This window comes from Leptopilina heterotoma, unplaced genomic scaffold, assembly GCF_015476425.1.
Source record: "Leptopilina heterotoma isolate Lh14 unplaced genomic scaffold, ASM1547642v1 Lhet_15, whole genome shotgun sequence".
NCBI classification, from domain to species: Eukaryota; Metazoa; Arthropoda; class Insecta; order Hymenoptera; family Figitidae; genus Leptopilina; species Leptopilina heterotoma.
In genome coordinates, this window is record NW_025110867.1 from 1,487,282 (window position 1) to 1,506,368 (window position 19,087).

The following is a 19,087-nucleotide window of genomic DNA, read 5'->3' on the forward strand; positions in this document are numbered from 1 at the left end:
ATAAATTATTTAAAAACGTTCCTAATCAAATAATTTAATAAATGGGCATAATAAATGTTTTTTAATTTTAAATAAATTATTTAATAACGTCTTTAATAAATAATTTAATAAATGTTTCGAATTTAAAATTTTAAATAAATGATTAAATTTTTAAATTAAAATTTTTTTTAAATTAATTTTTCATTGTTTTTAAAAACGTTTCGTATATATACAATTAGAAAATTAAAATTGTCGTTAAAAATTTAATAAACATGATTAACGCGTTTTAAATAAAACAAATTTTAATTTTGAAAATAAGCTCAATATTTAAGACCGAAAAAAAGGTTAGACTCATTTATAACCTATTTTGCGGTACTTGAGAGCATTTTTTACCTCTTGTGTAATTAGAAAATGCAATGCGTCCAGAAAATGTGTTTCAGTTTAGAGGGAAAAAAACTGTCATAAGGGAAATTCTCTGCCGTATAACTAATAAACTTTAGAAAAAATATGCTCAACTTCATGGCTATAAACCAAAATTAAAATTTCATATTCTTTCTCCTTAAAACTCCACTATAAACAATAAAACTCTAATAGTCGCAAATAAATTCTTATTTATAAAATTTTACAAATGTTGTAAAATATTTTAAAAATTTTATATTTTAAAATACTTTAAGAATTTTATATTATAAAATATTTTAAAAATTATATATTAGAAAATATTTTAGTAAACGATTATTAAAATATTTTGATTTAATTTTAAATCTAAAAATTATAAATAATATTAAATTATATAAGTAAAAAACTATTTGACTTACAGTTTGCAGATTACCGTCAAAGGATGTTGTCAGCTCAGCATTTTCGAGGGTCAATCACAGTAAACTATATATTTAAAAAATAAAAAAAATTAGAAAAATTGTTTTTCAAATAAACAAAAATTATAAATGGAAATTAAAGAAACAAAATAGTTAAAAAAATAAAAATTTTCATAAAAATTTTCTTGCAGCGTAAAAACATTGTCTTTTTAAATTTATTACAAATGGAAATTAAAGAGGAAAAAACACAAATAATAAAATTATTGCGAACAATAATTTAAATGTAAAAAAATTTGTTTATGGAATATTTATTGCAAATGTAAATTATAAAAGAGGAACGAAACAAATAAGAAAAAATTTCCCCATAAATTATTTTGAGCGTATAAAAAACTTTCATGTGACATAACATAAAATTTTTATTATTAAATTTAAATTGAATACCTATTTAAATTAAATTTTTAAATTAGATTTTTATTTTTTTAAATAAAATTTTAAATATTTAAATTAAATTTAAAATTGAATATTTGAATTCAACTTGAATTTGTATCTAAAAAAATTAAATAAATAAATAAAGCAAAAAAAATTTTTTAAATTTTTTTGCAAATAAATTTATAATTGAAAATTAAACCTAATATTTATATTTAATATTCAAGTTGAACTCAAATTGAATGTTTAAATTATTACTTAAACAAAAATTGAATAAACAATAGATTATTAATCGTAATATAAAAAAATCTTACCATATTTTTCCATTATCGATGACTTCCAGATTAGAAAGAACACTTTGCGATTATGAAATTTTCGAACACTCTTGAAACAAAAGAAATTTTAATAAAAAAAACAACTTGAAAACATGTTGCAAAAATCAACTCGAAAATATTTAATGAAAAACACCCTAAAATCGTTCGCGGTTTTAGAAAAAATACGACACTCCCGAAACTAATAAATTTATTAAATGAGAGAAATTTTTAATATCAAATTTATATCTAATAGAGAATATTTTCGAAACACGTGGCATTAAGGAAAATGTATTTCCCGCCTTGAGTGGATTTATCTTCATGTTAAGGGGACGATTTCTAAATTGAAACTGACTTCAGAATTTATTTTCTATTATATTATGTGAATTTCAATTTCCATTGGTTATGACCCGCTATATGTATGCATTCGTCCTTACTGCGTTTGCTTTCCATTGAATGTCACATTGTCTCGAGATATAAACAAATATTTCGGAGATAGGTACTTTGTTTTCTTTGCACTTCCTGGAAAAATTCACAATTTCAAATTCGATTATTATATTTTTTACATCGAAAACTATTCTCAATAATATTTCATTTTAACTATATTTATTTTTAAATATAACTATAAATTAAAAAAATTAAATACCTATGTAATTGAATTAAAATAACACAGGACCACAAAATTTTTTTTAAAGGAAGTATTGACCGGACCATGTTTTTTATGTTTTTTTGATCGCTGAATTCAAATCCGAACTCACTTTTCCGCCAATACGTCAAGTTTTTTCAAAATGGCGGATCCAATATGGCTGACGAATTTTTAAAAAATTTATCAGATTTACTTGAAACTTGTTACTCGGGGGTTTTTGGGGTCGCTGAATATGAATTTCACCTTTGTTTAAAATATTCAAAATGGCGGATCCAATATGGCTAACAAATTTTTTTTAAATTTATCATATTTTGAATTTTTGAAAACTAAGCTGAAATTCGTATTCAGCGACCCCAAAAACCCCCGTGTAACAAGTTTCAGGCGAATTGGGTGAACTTTAAAAAAATCGACGCCATATTGGATCCGCCATCTTAAATTTGGAATATTTACGAGTTTCTTTGATTGCTTAACATTATACAATAATTTTTCAATGTGTTAAAGTTATTTTTTAATAGAATCTTCTGCTTATTTTTATTTATATTTTGTTTACAGTCAGTTTTTGCGAATTTTATTAATTTGTGAAGAAACTTGACGTGATGGCAGAAAACTGAGTTCGGATTCGAATTCAGCGCCCCAAAAAACATATAAAAAACATGGTCCGGTAAATACTTCCTTTAAAAAAATTGTATGGTCCTGTGTAATAATATTATTATAATATAATATTTTTTTTTAAATTTTCAAGGAAAATTAAACGGATAATTAAATTATTCTTCAAAATTAGAAATAATAATAGAATTGTATTCGATTTCAATTAAAAAAGATAAATGAATTATTTTCATTTCAAATTAAAAATATTAGTGAATTATTTTCAAAAAAAATAAAAAAGGTAATTGAATTACTTAGGTATATAACCAAAATTAAAAATATACTTGAATTTTTTTCAATCAAAACTAAATATATAATTGAATTCGTTTCAATCAAAATTGAAAATATAATTGGATTTTTTTAACAGCGAGTCAATAACACAATTAAATTGTTTTCAATAACAAATAGAAATATTATTATCAAATTATTAGTTTTTAACCACTTCACTGGCGGGGCGTTCCAAATGGCGTTCCACGCGCCGAGGCCCAGACTGGCAAAAACACCGAAATGGCGTTCCTAATAAAACTTTATTTTTAAAGAGTGTACACTACTTTTTACTACTACAAAGCAATATTTCTATAGTTTAGACATCAGGGAACAAGATTATCACAATGAAAATTTCAGTTTTTGAGATTTTCAATGTTTCTTTGAACGTTGAAATAGTCGATTTTTAACAAATGGCGTTCCACTTTTGTTATTATTAATAATTATTAAATTTTATTTATTAATTATTTATATTTATTTTTTACTTATTACATTATTATATTATAATGTTTTGTATGTAAATATATTTTTTAAATAAAAAATATGAGTTTTACTGTGTAAAAATTGAAAAAAAGTGGAACGCCATTTGGTGAAAAGTGGTAAAAATTGACTATTTCATTGTTTGAAAAAACATTGAAAATCCCAAAAACTGAAATTTTTATTGTGATAATCTTGTTCCATGATGTCTAAACTATAGAAATATTGCTTTGTATAAGTTAAAGGTAGTGTACACTCTTTAAAAATAATGTTTTATTAGGAACGCCATTTCGGTGTTTTTGCCAGTCTGGGCCTCGGCGCGTGGAACGCCATTTGGAACGCCCCGCCAGTGAAGTGGTTAATTATTAGTTATATTAGGTATTAAATTCTTTTTAATAGCAATTATAAATAGTAATGATCTTTATTTCCATTTAAATTAAAAATAAAATAGAATTATATTCGATTGCAATTAAAAAAGATAATTCAATTATTTACAATTTAAATTAAAAATATAACTGAATTATTTTCAAAGAAAATAAAAAAAGGTAATTGTATTAGTTTTGATCAAAATTGAAAATATAATTGAATTTATTTAACTGCGAGTTAATAATAAAATTTAATTGTTTTTAATAACAATCAGAAATATTATTCTTGAATTATTTCTTTAATTTAAATTAAAAACATTATTGAATTATTTTTAAATTAAATTATTATTAAAAATATAATTCAATTATTTTCTATTAATATTTTTAATTATTATAGAAAAATTTTAAATTAAAATAAAAAATACAATTAAGTTAATAATGGGCACATCTTGGAGTCGTGAATTTCAAATAATTAATAAACCATAAAATGTAATTTCACCAACCAATGTCAGAGTATTTAACTAAATTTGATTTAATAAAAAAATTATTGCATATTCGCCATTTTGAATTTTTAAAAACTAATGTAAAATTTTTAATCAGGGATCTCAAGAACATACTGTTAACAATTTTTAAGTCAATCCGGTTAACTTTAACTTTTCCAGTCATATTGTATCCGGAATTATGAATTTTAAAAAATTGATGTCAGATTCGTAATCTGGGACTTCGAAAACCCCAAGATAACAAGTTTCAAGGTAATCTGGTTAATTTTTTATTTTGTTGCCCACCATATTGCAACCGCCATTTTGAATTTTAAAAAACTGATGTCATATTCGTAATCAAAATCAAACCACTATTTTATATCTTCCAAAAATCTAATTTTTAGATCTACTCCAAACGGTTAAACAAAATTATTAATAATAAATAAATATTAACTAAAAAAAGTATTACTTACTGAATTATTACTAAATTTTCGTATAAAAAGTAAAGTTCAAAGTATCAATTTTATCAAAAAGGACTAAAGACGGTTTATACTATCGGTACTCACGATAAATGAAAGGAGTACATTAATATAATTAGAGTTCTGATTATACAGTGCCAATGTCCCGCGAGAGAAAATAATTTTCCCCCTAATTTCATTACACGGCTTTCATAATATAGGTATTTCTTCTTCCACCCCGCACCTCTTTCTCTCTCATTCCGCCCAACCCTCAATGATGATAATAATTGCGTGAAAAGGCAAATGATGAGAAGGAGAATTATGGTTATAATGTGGTGTAAACAACAAGTGGCATTCGTAATTGAAGTGTATGAGTGTGTATTAGCTTTCAGCGAGGTGTTTATTATCGCGCATATAAACTCTCTGTTTGTATATGTAATAGGGTCTATTATCGTTCACGATGAAGCTCGAGGTGCTCTCACATTTATATTACTAGTAAATTGCGTACCAAGCCGTTATGTGCCGGTAATGACTGTTGACGTACTGTCGAATGAGAAATGATCTTATCGTGTTACGCCCATAATGTGTGCGAACTTCCCCTGCTCTGACCGTAAAGGAAAGTCCGCAACTATCAATCAACATTTTACATCCTGTTATTTATTAAGTTCGCAATTGTAATAGTTAGTCTAAAGCTAATTGATTAACATTTTTATACTATATATAACCTGAGCAGTCTAACTAAATATAGACCTAATTTTGGGGTTAAGTTTGTCATTTGACCAATAGTTCAACTAAAGATAGACCTAATTTTGAGGCTCTGTTTGACCTCTGATCAATAACGTTTGACTTAATTTTGAAGTTATGTTCTCCCTCTGACCTAATTTTGGGCTGTTTGCCCCTTGACCTACTGTTTAACTAAATATAGACCTAATTTTGAGGTTATGTTTGACCTATGACCTACAATTTAACTAAATATAGACCTAATTTTGAGATTGAGTTTGCCCTATATGTATTATATGTAGAACCTTTGTAACGTAACACCCCTGATAGATTATGGATCTGTGTAATGTAAACCCCCATTTCTAAGAGCCCCACAGTGGCGAAAATGTACTTTTTCGTTTCAAATCACTCTACAGGTCACAATTTATTACCAACACGATTTTTCTTTTTTTCTAAATCTTCATAATTAAATTCGTGTTGTAACGTAACACCTGATAGGTTGGATCTGTGTAATGTAAACCCCCATTTCTGAGAGCCCCACAGTGGCGAAAAATGTACTTTTTCGTTTCAAATCACTCTACAGGTAACAATTTATTACCAAAACGATTTTTCTTTTTTTCTAAATCTTCGTAATTAAATTCTCTATCGATCTCTTAAGCCCGATTTTTGAATTTTTGTTTTTAAAACAATAAGAATTAAAAAATCATAAAAAATATTTTTTATTAGCTTTATTACGGTCTAATTTATAAAATAGACACAGTTTACTTTTTATCACTTCTGAGAGTGACAATTTATTATAATACTCAATATTACACTTTAAAGGCAGGAATAAGACTGAGTTGCAAATACGTTTTGCAGCTCATGTTGAATATGAAACAATACAGGTGGGGATATATATTTTTGCTGACTATAACATCCCTCTCGCTAGATAGGATTTAGTCCCTAAAACCTAAGTTTTAAATTTTTATTTAAATAAGGTTTAATATGTACTTCAAATTTTGATGTGGTTGTCTTTCGTAGAATATAACGACGTCAACATTACTCATTTTATTGTTACACATATTAGTCCTAATTTTTCTACTCAAAGATTTACATATTGTTTTAAACAATTAATTTAAATTTGTGATTGTTAACTTCATTTATGTCGAGTGGTAAATCGTAGTTTACATTTTGTGTTGAATTAAGTTCATTGTCTTCTGATCTTTCTGCTGATGTGGCTTTTTCGCTGTCCTCGTCTTGTATTGGAAATAATCTTGATAGGCAGTCAGCTGCTTCATTTTCTTTTCCTTTAACATATTCTATATCATATTCGAACTCTTCTAAGCGTAATCTCCATCTTAATTATTTTGAACTAGGATCTTTTAAATGATGTAACCAAATTAATGCTTTATGATCTGTCTGAATAGTAAAGGTCCGTCCCAATAAATATTGTCTTAGTCTTTTTGTAGCCAACACGATTGCTAATAATTCCTTTTCTGCTGTATTGTAATTTTGTTCTACATGATTTAATAGTCTTGAAATATAGCAACAAGGATGTCCATCTTGATAAAGTACAACTCCTATTCCTACATTACTGGCGTCTGTTGTCAAAACAAATCTTTTACTAAAATCTGGATATTTTAATACTGGTGATTTACACAGCAAATCTTTTAATAATTTAAAGCTTTCACTACAGTCTTTTGTCCAATCGAAATTAGTTTCTTTCGCTGTTAATCTTGATAGTGGTTTAGCTATAAGTGCAAAGTTTTTAATAAACTTTCTGTAATATCCAACTAGTCCTAAAAATGATTGCATTTTTGTCACGTTTTTTGGTTGTTTAAATTTTTGAATTGCTTGTATTTTTAAAGGGTTTGGTTTTACTCCTTTATCTGTCATAATATGTCCTAAATATTCCAATTCTGGTCGAAGGTATTCACACATATTCGATTGTAATTTTAATCCCAATGTTTTTACTCTTTCCATGAATTTGGTTAAATTTTTATTATGTTCTTCTAATGTAGATCCGAAAATAACAATATCATTTAAGTATACAAAACATGCATCACCAATTAATCCTTGAAAAGCGTGGTCCATCATTCTTTGAAATGTGGCTGGTGCATTGTTTAAACCAATTGGCATTCTGATAAATTGATAATGTCCTCTAGTTGTGCTGAATCCTGTATATTGTTTACTTTCTTTTTGCTTCGGAATTTGGTGAAATCCTGAAGACAGGTCGAATGCTGAAAAAAATTTTGCTTTTCCCAACTGTGAAAGAACGTCTTCAGTCACTGGCAAAGGGTATACATCTTGATCTGTATCCTCATTTAATTTTCTAAAGTCATTGATTATTTTTCCAGTTTTAAATACAATTTTGTTACTAGTCAAATTTGTGCAGGGAGTTTCGTCGTTGTCTAGGGTGAAATTACTGTGATAATTTCCGATTACTCTCCAAATATCTTCTTTTGTATTTTTATCCAAATGAGCTAATCTTGTTTTATTTTTTAATTCAATTAATCGTTCAGGTACTTCTTTAGCTTTTAATTTTGTTTTATTTTTGAGCGTTTTATCGTTTGTGACGTCGTAATCAGTTTTCTCTATATGTATTCCTTCAATTTTGTTTGGCACTTCCAAAGGTTGATTAGAATAATTATAAACAGGTGCCTTCATAATTCCGTTTTGTATTTTATAAACTCCGGTGGGAATATTTGGATGATCTTCTACTAAAATATCACTATCTTCTTTATTCATTATGATGTTGCAAATCCGCAATTTATTTTGCTCTACAAAATATCCATCTTCATGTAAAGGTGTCTTCCACTTTTCTATTATAAGGAATTTCGGGATGATAGCATATTTTTCATATTTTTGTAGAAATGGTAATCCAATTATTCCATCCTCGGGTAAAGGGAAATTTTCATCGACAATATGAAACAGTTGTTGTTTGCCGAAATAATTTAAATTAACAGCATATTCTGATTGGTACTTATCTTTACCCATACAAAAATTCTTTTTTACTTTAAAAGTCGTGTAATTGTTTCTGGGTATTTTATTTTCTTTTATTATGTTAACTGATGCTCCTGAGTCTATTAATAATCTGTATTCTTCTCCATTTTCAGCTCTTCCGTATACGAATTGTAATTGTCCACTCAAGGTTGATATTTGACATTCTTGTCGTATTGCTCGTGGTGTTGCATTTCTTCCTCGGTCATTACCTGAAAGTCTGAAAATTCTTGGTCTTCGCGTGTCACTCTGATAACTTCCGGTGGTCTCTTCGTCAACCTGCCATCGCGAAAATTTGCTGATGTAGTACATTCTTTTGTCATATGTCCCGTCTTTCCACATTTGTGACATGATACCTGCTTTATCTGTGTTGGAACGTGCACTGCAGGTGCATTTATTTTATTTGACAAATTCTGATAATCACTTTCTTGAAACCATAATTCTAATTCCAATGCTTGCATTTGAGCTTCATTTAAATTTAGCGGTCGTTGAGCTTTTATCTGTAATCCTATGTCTCGACGAATGTTCATCATGTATCTTTTTAAAATTTCACTTTCTTCATTTTCTATTGCAACTTGTCGTTTAATTGTGTTTGTGTATTCTGATTGAATTGCGTATTTTAATTCATGACAAATTTTCCTATATTTATTGTTAAAACTTTGAATATCTTCGGTAAGGTTTTGTTTGCAATTTAATAATTTTGATCGAAGCATTGACACTAAACCGATTTGCGTTAAATTTGCACGTAAAGCATTGAAAAGTTTTGCATAGCTGTCTAAATCTAAGTATCTTATTGCTCTTTCTGCGTTTCCGGTAATTTTTTCAGAAATTATAAAATCTAATAATAGGTCTGGTTGGTAACATTGTCCTTTTGCTCTTTTAACGATTTTTATAAAGTCTTCAACTCCACAATCATCTTGTCCCGTTAATGTTTTAATAGTTCTAATTATATCTTTAGCGGAAATTTTTCCTAAATTTTGGTTTTGTATTATTTTTTGATTATTTATTCTATTTGCTTGTTGTTGAACATCGGATTGCGATTCGTTATCACCGAAATGACTTTCGTTATGGGATGCATTTTCTGATTCGTTATCTGTTTCTTCCGTAGGATTTAACCCTAATTTTTTGCCTAATGTTATTATCTCATCTTTCCTGTTATTATTTTCATGAACTAAACTCGTAACTCCTACATTTAATCTTGAAAGTTGATCCACAATTGATGAAAAAATCTGCTCCGTATTTGGCGTTGTTGATGTTCCAGGTGGATTAAGGGTGGTTTTTGATTCGTTCTCCATATTTAAACTTTCGTCAGTCGAGTCAGAGTCTGTCAGATATAGAGTTTGTGTGTTTTAAATCTCTATACACGGAAAAACCTTTGAGAAGTCTGCCTTCCCACTGTCACAAAATTTCGCTTCTCACTGCATGGAAAGTCTGATCGCCCGCCACTGGGTGCGTAGCATTACCGTTTTCGATAGACAAACTTCCCAAAAAGTTTAGAAAATTACAACTGGGTACGTTGGTCACCCAGTTTGGGAGTGCAGATGAACAAGTTTAGTGGTGGCGCTGACGCATAAGTTTCGGGTGAGCAGACTGCTTAAAGGTTTTTCCGTGTAGGTGTGATATGTTAGACTACTAAATATTTTTATCACTTCTGAGAGTGACAATTCATTATAATACTCAATATTACACTTTAAAGGCAGGAATAAGACTGAGTTGCAAATATGTTTTGCAGCTCATGTTGAATATGAAACAATTCAGGTGGGGATATATATTTTTGCTGACTATAACAGCTTCATTAATTAAGAAAATTAATCAAAAAACCTATTAAAATAATGTTTAAGTGTTTCTGATTTATGAAAAAAGTATAACAATTTATAATATTGTTTAAACAATTAATTGTTGTTATATTTTTTTCATTAATTATACTTAGGGCTATAAATTTCCAGTTTTTTCTGAATTGTGCAATTTGTTATGAATAAAACATCTACTAATGATAAAAAATAAATTAATTAAACATTGTGTAATCAATCAATTGTTTTTATTTTTTTATAAACTGTACTTAAGACTAGAAATTACTTGTTTTTTCTCAAGTGTGCAATTTTTCATTAGTTAAATGTCTACTAATGATAAAAAATAAAAAATGATTTATTTAAAAATTGTTTAAACATTTAATTGTTATTATTTTTATCATAAACTGTACTTAGGAAAAGAAATTTCAATTTTTTCTGTATTGTGCATTTTCTTGTAACTACAACATTTAAGTATCAAAGAAATATTACAAATTAATTATTTAAACATTATTTAAACAATTTATTTTGTTCATTTTTTAATTTACTTTACATAAAACTATAATCCCGTGTGGAAATTGCCAAGGTTTGCCAATATTGATTATTCGGTCTAAAATGGTCCTAGCTTGGAATGTACGCATTGACCTGGCCCTAGCTTGGTAATAGCTAGAACTTCTTGTTAGATTATAAGTTATAAAATATATTTAACAATTCATTTAAAAATATGTATCAGTAATTGTTTATGTGTTGCTTAATATACTATTAATAGGTTTTTTGATTAATTTTCTTAATTAATAAAGCTAATAAAAAATATTTTTTTATGATTTTATTAATACTAATTGTTATTAAAAAAATGTTTAAAAACAAAAATTCAAAAATCGGACTCGAGAGAACGATGGAGAATTTAATTAAGAAGATTTAGAAAAAAAGAAAAATCGTTTTGGTAAAATTTGTGACAAAAAGAGGCCATTTTTATACACAGATTTACTTTTTTTGTTTAACCCTTTTCGGCATAGCATACATTATACATTACAACACTAATTTAAAAAACAAAAATGTTTATAGGGGTTTTTGAGGTCGCTGATTACGAATCTGAAGTCCTTTCTCCAAAATTAAAAATGTCGGATCCAATATGGCGGACGAATTTTTAAAATAATAAATGGAATAATTATTTGACCTCCACTTTTGTCACTTTTGCAAATCTACTCATTTTCTAATAATTCTTTGGATTTACTTCATTTAAAAAATACATAGAAATTCTTTTTACACAAAATGAAAAGATTTTACACTAAACAAGAAGATTTAACACACAAAAAAACCTCTTTTTTGTAAAGAATTTAATTGACAGTAAGACAAGCGATAAAAATTAAAAGTGTACATTATACAAGTGTATTACGAGATTAGCGTCTGAAATGTTGATTGGTGTCAATGTTGATTAAAAACATTTGTACGTACGCAGTCAGTTTAAGTAGGATGTTCTGCCATTTACGTTTCTTGACTTGGCGAAATTACGAGCTTATATATATACATACACCTATATAACACTTGAACTTACCGCTATCCACTCATAGCTCTCTCGGCAAAGATAAAGATTGCGAGCACGTATTTTTCAAGTACGTGGTGTCTAGCCATATTGCTTGCCATGATTGTATATGATCTTTTTGCCATTCTAGGATTTAAGCTATCCACTTTTTTTTCTCTCGGAGATACAAATCGTAAATCACGCACTACAAGATGAGAGAAAGAGAGAGACCTATTCATCGACAAGTACTATTTTAAATTCAAATTTGTCAATAAATTCCTTTAAATGTTATTTAACTTCAGTCGAGTTACGCATCGGTCAATAAAACTTAGCAAGACGCTTGAAAATTTTAATTGAGAAATACTGCCGTCAAATGGATCTATTCAGTGACAAAAAAAAATTTCCTCTTTTTTCTACACTAGAAAAATTTAAATTCCATATTTTTAATAAGAAATTATATAAATAAAATTGTTTTTCTCCGATATCATAGAAAATAGAACGATTTCTCAAGTCGTTAAATTGTCATTTTTATAAAAGAAAGAAAAGTGTAATTTCAACCCTTCCGTCAAAGAGTCGTCGTCTCGTGTGCTCACGCGTGCCCTCCCAGAATCCACATTTACCAAGATCCAAAGTCTCTGGAATTACTTTTAACAAAAGTTTCGCAAAGTAGATTTAAAACTAACTTTTACACGCTTCAATTTTCTAGTGAAACTTTTTTATGAAACCTTATATAGTAAATTGAGAAGCGATTGTGCGAAAATTCGGGCATTTCATTATCCTTCTCATTCTATTCCACAGAAAACTATCCGACAACTGAAATATCCTTTAAAAATGGGTCCATTACTTTTTTTTTAAACTCCCACCTTTCACTGAACTTTGCATTTTATTAAAAGGAATAGCATTATTCTCGTTTATTTATTACCCACAAATACTTTTCCCATGGTTTTTTTTAGAAAATTTACTAACTGAACCATTTCGGTTAAACATTTATCAAAAGGAACAACATGAATCACAAAATGAAGAAATAAATTTTGATTGTAAACTAAAATTTTCCTTTTGCTATTTCAGTTTAAAACAAGAAGGAGCAAACATGCTGTTCCCTTTTCATAATATTTTAATCAAGAACGACATGTTCTTGATTAAAACTATGAAATTTTACCATTTCAAAGAATGGATTTTTATTGATTTATAACTACAAATGCTCTTTTTCGAAGAAATTTTCTTGGCAAGTTATAAGTTATGTTCTTCTAAATAATTTTCGGTGCAAATCCTTCTCTAATAATTGTATGTAATTTCAGTATAAATATATCTGAGGATGCCTGTCGTCGACGGGCGAAAGCTAATGTTGTTTGCAGCGTTCAAGATTATTTTCGAACAGTTTATTACAAACGAAAATTATAGGAGCTTACTTTACCTATCATAAATCAAAAATTGCTTTTTATACAATTTTTAATTGTATAAATTTAAAAAAAAACTTACCAGAAACGCCTTGTGGTGATGCCCAATGTCTGTCTCGGAATGGTTTCGATCAGTCAATGCTCACCAGTTGTCCAGAGTCGTCTGCTAGTTTTGAACCACCTTAGCGACTTCTTCAAACCTAAAAGTCAAAAAGCGAAAAAAAATTGAAATTTTATTAATTTTCAAGTCAAAACTTTTTTCCTTAATGAAAATACAAAACAAAACGAATGCAATTTATAAAATGAAAAATCCTCATTTTTAAGTCATCGAAATATTTTTTTAATTTGCAACTCAAAAATTATCAACGTTAATGTTTAAAAATAAAACAGAAGAAAGTTGGAAAGAAATAATAAACCCTCATTTTAAAGCTTTCGAAATATTTTTTTAATTTACAACTTAAAAACTATCAAACGGTTAATGATGAAAAATAAAACAAAAGAAAGAAATAATGAAGCAAACAAACAGCATTTAAAAAAATTAAGAATCCAAAAGAAATTTGTCTGCACTGTACAAAATTACGTTCATAAAAAATTCACCGGTATTAAATTCTATTTGATTCGTCTCTCAATCCTGTAAGATATGTGCTTAAAAATTGAAGTCGACTCCGAATTAGGCATTCGGAGAGCAAATCTTGTTTGGTGCGCGATTGAGGTCGATTTTCAGTTTAGGAGTTCTCTTAAGAAAATTGCGAAAAGAACGAATATATGTGACCAAGTGGAAAGTTTTTTGGTATATGTGTGTGTCTGAATACGTATACATACTGGAACTTTGACGAAATGACCTGATAAATTTTTCCTCCAAATTTATATATATACGAACATACATATGTATCCTAAGGGAGACGCAAATTCAATTTAGGTTAATTTTCCCCGTAAATCCAAAGCTCGAAAATTTCAAGTCTCTTCATTAATGAAAACCCGAGATTTTTCAAAACGAAAAACAAAAAAGAAAGGGGGGACCAAAAAAGAATAAAAGAAATGTGAAAAATAGCACATTCACGAGAGAATTTCAATTGCCCGGCGAAATAATCATGAATTTTTACGATCATTTGGGTTTATGAGTATTTGTCGATTCGCTCCGATTATCGAATTCAATTATTCGACTCCATAAAAAACGAAACTCGCTTTCGTGAGAGGGTGAAAATACTTTTAACTATGTATTGAAAAAAAGCAAAAAAAAGACTAATAAGAAATTCTGATTAGGAAAAATTTTGTTGATTTTTTATGTGCATTTATTAAAAATTTTTTTTGCTTAGACGCGACTTTGCCTAAATCTTTTTTTACTCTTGTAACTTCAAGTCCCCACTCACGCATGAATTCATCGAAATCTTGTTCAATTTTGTTCCTTATATTTCTTTTTCTTCGTCATTTAAATCTCCCTTAACATCATTTTTATCTACTTCTTGATAAATTGTTTCATTATTAAATAGTCACGTTCCTCGTTTTAATTTTTCAAAAAAAATGTTCAACAATATTTAATATATATTACAGTAAATTTCGAAATAGAAAAAATTAATATAAATTCGAGAACAAGAAAAGAAAACTAATATGAAATTCTGATTAGGAAAAAATTTATTATTTGTCCAGTGACTTTATGCTTGGATGATAAAAAAAAGAAGTCTTTGAAATTGGATCGTAATTTTTTATGTCATTTTTCTCGACTCGTATTATACGTTTGCGAATCACTTTCCGGGAGAAGAATTTCATTCAATTTCTTCTTTCCTCGTTGTCGCTGTCTTTCACAGCTTTAAGACACGAGACGCGCGCTAGATTGACAGACGAAATGCATCAAATTTTTTTCTCCTTTCCCTCAGACTATACCTCAAATGTCAAAAGGGGGGAAAAAATTTGTTTTTTTTTCACAAAAATAAAAATTTTCGCCTAAAAAAAGGGGGTATTAATTTTTCTTATGGAAAAATCTAATTTGATTTTTCTTGTTCCCTGTGGTGTGATGAAAAAACGCGCGTATACAATTACGATGGAATTTCGTTCTCGTTTTGTCAACCAAAGCACCCGACGAGATTTCTCGCTGACTAAGCAATTGTTTTTTTAGTACTCGCGCTGAGCAGTAAAATCTTGTCGGGTCCTCTGTGTGCAAGATATATGGACCATTGAAACAAAGGGAAAAATTTTACTGACTACGAAAACTTGCGGTTGTCTTGCTAGAGAAAAAGAGAGAGAAAGGGAGACAAGGGGAGATTCGACATCTTCACTTTCGATTATAAAAACAGTAGGGGAATGAAGTCGAATTTTTTTCTCCCTCGTGATTTAAACATAAAAACTCTCAAGTTTTTGCAATATATACGTATACACGTTTATATATATATATACGAATGTACATTTATATATACGAAATCGAGTTGTGATTTCATTTCTTAACTTTTGAAACTTCCAAGTTCGTGGACACTTTTCAGCCAACGACGACGAAAGGGAAAGCGATTCATTGAAAGGCGGCGCATTTCTTTTGTACATTATATGTATACATACATACGAGGAAAGAGTGGCTTCCCAATCGAATTCAATGGTCCCGAAGAGCGGATCTCTTTCAATTCAAAAATTTATTTCCCCATTAAATTTTTTTATGATAAAAAATATTTATTTTAAATTTTTTTAGAAAAAAAAGGAAAATTCTTTCTTTAAAATATTTCAATTTTAAGTATACAAAAGTTTAATGGCCCATTTATATAAAATTATTTTTAAAAAAAGTTTCGACAGGGGTTGCGAATAAATTATTAATTGTAATTAAAGGGACACAAAAAAAATTTCCACAACACAATTGTCATAGTCAATAAATATTCTTCTACTAAATAGTTCAAACAAATAAAAATTTTAAAAAGCCCAAAAAATTAAATTTCAGAGCAAATTTGTTTGCAGTGTAGGAAATAGTTTCCATGAAAAAATTACAAACGGAAATTAAAAAACCTTCTTCCACTTTTGGAGCTGCAACTAATGTGATAATTCTGAAAATTTCTTTCATAAAATTATACTTCAGAGCAAATTTGTTTGCAGTGTAGTGCAGGAAATAGTTTCCATGAAATAATTACAAACGGAAATTAAAAAACCTTCCTCCACTTTTGGAACTGCAACTAAGGTGACAATTATGAAAATTTTGTCATATAATTATGAACTGGAATAATTTAAAAAAATCTTACCAAAAGAAAACGCTGCGTATCGGAGCCCGATGTCCATCCAAGTTGTCTGCTGGTTGAAACCCGAATGTTGTCCCTTCAAGAATGACTTCTCTATCAGTAATTTCTTCGCCAAGTATCTAAAGTCGCCCGTTCCGCGCGCCATCTGCAACCTAAACATCAAGAAGCGGGAAAATTTAATAATCAATTTGTAATTACAATTCTAAATACAATCTTCTTTCTCAAACTACTGCAAGCATGAAAAATAGAAAAGAAGATATAGAGTGAGGGAAATATTTAAAAAAATACCTGACAAAGAAAAATGCGGAAACTATTTCCAAAAGAAAACTCATTGAGACGAAAAATTTAATTTTCACCTCCAACGCTTGCCGATTAATCTTTTTTACATGTCAGAAATTTTGTTTATATATATATATATAGTTATATATACCTATATAAGTTATATATAAGTACGTTGATTGATCTAAAAATCCCTGCCACCGTGAAATCTTCTTGGGGGTAAAGTCAGACGTCTTATACAAAAGAGATTTTCATTGAAATTCAAATTTTCCTTACCACTTCCCCCCATCTATGACGACGACAGTTCGACCCAGTTGAATTTGGCACTTTGGCTTTTCATGCTCAGAATTCTCGACATACTTCACTCATCTTTTAATACATATATACGTACCTATATAATAAAAAAAGGACGAGATGAAGACGGAGGGACCAAATAAATTGAAAAGGAAATTGCCTTTTCTGGTTTACTTTTAAAAAGTTTATTGATAGCCCCCTTCAAGGGTAAAATACCAAGAATAACCTTTACATGCTCAGACTTTTCATTTTACAAATTTTGGAGAAATTTTTCCTTTTCAAATTCAATTCATAAAAGTACAATATGTTTTAATAAAGAGAAAGTTAAAGTCAGGTAGACTTACTTAAGTAGGTATTTTCGTTTTTAAAATTTATTCCCTTTTCTATAAAGTCGTTTATCTGTTTAAATCGTATAAATAAATAAAAATAACGCGCGCCATCTGTAGACTATAAAACGCGGGAAAATTTGAACTAATATAAAACTAGTTCCACATTTTATTGTCAAATATAAAACAAACAAAAAATTATAAATTGTTCCCTAAAATAGTAAAAACAGCATCTTATTCTACTTATCGATTAAATATCGAGTTTTTGAATGCCTCCAACAATTATCGCGTGATGAAGAACAATTTCTTTTTTCTCGTGCGGACGAATAGAGTGATCGTTTATACGAGAGTGACGGTTCGGTTAGAATGTTTGTTTTTATGTTATTGCCTCCAAGTAAATTGAATCGTTTTCCCCAAGATGGATTGCAGCGAAAATGTTGGAGCTTAATTTTTTTTCTCTACTTACATTAATTAAAATAAATAAAGATTTTCTTTGCAAAAATTTCCTTCAATTTTCTATTATTATACTTTTTTTCTAAATATCACCCTATATTTTAAAATACTATCGAACTTTTAAAGTTCAACAAAAAGTGTATCTCTATTTAAAGAAATGTTCAAAAAATTTACAAAAAAAGTAGAAAAATTTTCAAAAAATTTCAAAATAATGTACAAAATAAATTTACAAAAAAAATGTACAAACATTGTACAAAAAATGTATAAAGAAATGTATTAAAAAAAGTAGAAAAAAGTATACTAAAAAATGTATTAAAAACGTATATAAAAAATTATAAAATCTTTATTTAATGAGTGCTATATTTTATATTAGAATGATAAAGATTATTTACTGTTAAAATCACATTTGAGACGTGAATCATTATCGAAAGGTGTATAATTCATTGGTGTGGGGATTTTTTTTTTTTTTTGATTTTATAGAGACACACTCTTTGATTTTCTCGGCGTTTAATAGCTCATGACGTACGGAACTATTAATCAGAGGAGTTTAGTCGTGGCACAAAAAGATCAACGAAAACGATTATGTGCGATGCTATATACACATTATATTACTTTGCGCTCCGGGGTAAAATGAACATCTGCATATGTAATTTAAATTTATATTAAAAATTGCGACAATTCGTTTTAAGTGAAAATTGCGAAAAAAACATTTCATCTTAATTTTAATTACTAAATATATTATTGTACTTTCACTTTTTATCTAGATATAATTAATCTCACATTATAAATATGCATTCTCATATTGCGGCACTTTTCTTAAAATAACACTTTCCTTGTAATATTTTGCAATATTTTCTTCACTTTAGCCGAACTTTAAGAAAATATTTTTTCAAAAATTATTAAGACAATTGTGATTACGTAATTGAAAGTTAGTTGTTGAAGAATTTATCTCGTCAAAAGTGTTACAAACGAAAATTAAAGCGGCAATCGTATTTTTTAATTTCTTAACTATTACGATCCGGCGGTTCAATTCTGAATTGTTTCAATTGTTTTTCGTAAAACTTGATTGAATTATAATTTTAAATGAACTTACCATAAACTCCAAGTGTTCGTGTCGGGTGTCCATCTCTTGTTTGGACTTTCGCCAGGTGTTCATAGTTGTCTGCTACTTTTAAGCCACCTTCACGCCATCTGCAACTTGATAATTGAAAACGCGCTAAATTTAAACTATTTTTCATTAAACTAAATTGTAACTGGAA

The 19,087-nt window shown here is 28.3% G+C and overlaps 1 protein-coding gene and 1 long non-coding RNA gene across 3 annotated transcripts in view; one reads left to right on the plus strand and one right to left on the minus strand.

The window, feature by feature from the left end:
• LOC122498487 overlaps nucleotides 1–19,087 on the minus strand; it is a 139,961-nt gene that overhangs the window by 74,575 nt on the left and 46,299 nt on the right. The window contains exons 6-10 of the long non-coding RNA XR_006301233.1: nucleotides 18,922–19,025; nucleotides 16,480–16,628; nucleotides 13,350–13,467; nucleotides 1,532–2,050; nucleotides 795–858 (exon numbers count right to left, since the gene is read on the minus strand). This is a non-coding gene — a long non-coding RNA (uncharacterized LOC122498487). The remainder of the gene's footprint in view (nucleotides 1–794; nucleotides 859–1,531; nucleotides 2,051–13,349; nucleotides 13,468–16,479; nucleotides 16,629–18,921; nucleotides 19,026–19,087) is intronic.
• LOC122498482 (lutropin-choriogonadotropic hormone receptor) overlaps nucleotides 1–19,087 on the plus strand; it is a 71,431-nt gene that overhangs the window by 3,528 nt on the left and 48,816 nt on the right. The gene's annotated exons all lie outside the window — the stretch shown is intronic.